The sequence below is a fragment of the Octodon degus genome, unplaced genomic scaffold (genome assembly GCF_000260255.1).
Source record: "Octodon degus isolate 3935 unplaced genomic scaffold, OctDeg1.0 scaffold00302, whole genome shotgun sequence".
Classification (NCBI taxonomy): Eukaryota; Metazoa; Chordata; class Mammalia; order Rodentia; family Octodontidae; genus Octodon; species Octodon degus.
Genome location: NW_004524878.1, coordinates 1,060,891 through 1,062,997, shown reverse-complemented (window position 1 = coordinate 1,062,997; position 2,107 = coordinate 1,060,891).

The window sequence follows — 2,107 nt, the reverse complement described above, 5'->3', positions numbered from 1 at the left end:
AGACTGCATTTTGTTCCTTCTCTTTGTCATTTTGTATACCATTGTCTTCTGACCTTTGGTGTAGAGCTTAGACAGAGTTATTACCTTAGCACCAGGTCCGGATCTATGAAGTTCAGAATACTCCAGGTGGGTGTTGCTTGGATCTGGCTGCTGTGCTCCACTTCTTTCTGCTGCAGGCGTTAGAGTTGAACCCTTTGTCTCTCTCTGGCAAGATGTTCTGCTCCTGAATCAGCTGGGTGGGTCTTGCCTTGAGCCTCTTTGTAGGGAGTTCTGCTGCAGGGTTCCCTGCTGGGCCTGCAGCCTGGGTCGAATGAGGATCCGCGGGCCCGGGTCGTCTCACTCACTCGCCGGGCCTGCGCTCTGGGTCTGTTCAGGATTCCGCGGCCCTCAGTTGTCTCACTCACTCCCCGGGCCTGCGCGATGGGTCTATTCAGGATCCGCGGCCCGGGTCGTCTCACTCCACCATGATGTTTTTAATTCTTTTGGGAAGATACCTAGAAAGGCAATAGCCAGGTCAAATGGGACCTCCAGTCCTAGTTTTTTGAGGAATCTCCACACTGATTCCACGGTGGTTGCACCAATCTACAGTCCCACCAACAGTGAAGAAGGGCTCCTTTCTCCCCTGAGCTGCCAGCATTTTTTATTGGTTGATTTCTTGATGTTAACCTTTCTTTCTGGAGTGAGATGAAATCTGAGAGTTGTTTTAATCTGCATGTCTCAAATCACCAGTGATGTTGAACTTTTTTTCATATACTTATTCGCTGGTTTTTATTTCTTCACTTGAGAAGTGTGTATTCATTTCAGATGCCAAGCTTTGGATTGGGTCTTTAAATTTGAGAGGTCTGATTTTTTTTTGAGTTCTTTATATGTTCTCAATAGTAATTCTTTGTCTGAGGAACAGCTGATAAACATTTTTTCCCACATTGTGGGCTGTCTTTTCACTCATTGGTGGCTTTGCTCACTGTGCATAAGCTTGTTAATAAGATGATATTCCAGTTGTTGATTCTTTGTGATAGTTCTTGTGTAGTCAGGGTTTTATTCATAAAGTCTTTGCCTACACCAGTGTCTCCAAGAGTTTCATCTATTCTAACTTACAGTAGATTTAATATTTCTGTTCTAATATTGAGATCTTTGATCCATTTCAAATTTAGTTTAGTGCGTGGTGGAAAATATTGGTCTAATTTCAAGCATATACAGAAGCAGATTTCCCAGCGCCATTTATGAAAGAGGCTGTTTTTCTTCCAGTGGCTGTGTTTGGCTCCCTTGTAGTATGTAAGGTGACTGAATATGTCTGGAGTTGTTTCTGCATCTCCTAATATGTTCCATTGATCTTTAGGTCTGTTTTTTTGTGAGTATCATGCTGTTGTTATCACAATGGCTTTATAATATAATTTCAAGTCAGGGATTATGACAGAGGGCAAAAGTCTTGAAAAGAGCTTTGCTTGGCACAGTTAAGGAACAGTAGGGAGACTAGTGTACATGGGGAGGACAAAGTGATAAAGTATGAAAGCTAAGAGACAGTGAGTTCACTTATATAGGCCCTTAAATTTTGTTCCTTTACTAACTTTTCCTATCTTTTTAATTTGCTCATTTGATATATTTTTACCCTTTTTCATGATTTTAACAAAAGTTTAGGAATATAAGTTTTAAATATGGTATTCTATATTGCTTAAATTTCTATCCTGTAAATCATACAGGATATTTCTAATCTGGAAGGAAGCTCAAGAAGCAGAAGATGTTAAGAAGCACACTGGAACCCCCAAAAATCATGAGTCCTTTAGTAATGAAGACTAAGATAGTTAATGCGGGATAAGCTACTAGCAATATCCTCATAAAACTCTATGGGTCTGGCAGGTTTTCCTGTGGACTCATGTGTTATGTACCTTGTTAGCAACCATCAGAAAATTGAAGGGTATCTAGTTTATCTTATGGAATTGGGCAGCATCCTCTATCTTTTTTTTTTATTCTTTTCAATTTTTAGTTTTTATTACTACATACTTGCAGTACATAACAATTACATTCTTAGTGAAGAGTTGTTACAGGTACATAATGCATCTAATTTTTTTCTTTAACCCCTTCTCCTCCCCCCTTGAGTCATTTAATTTTA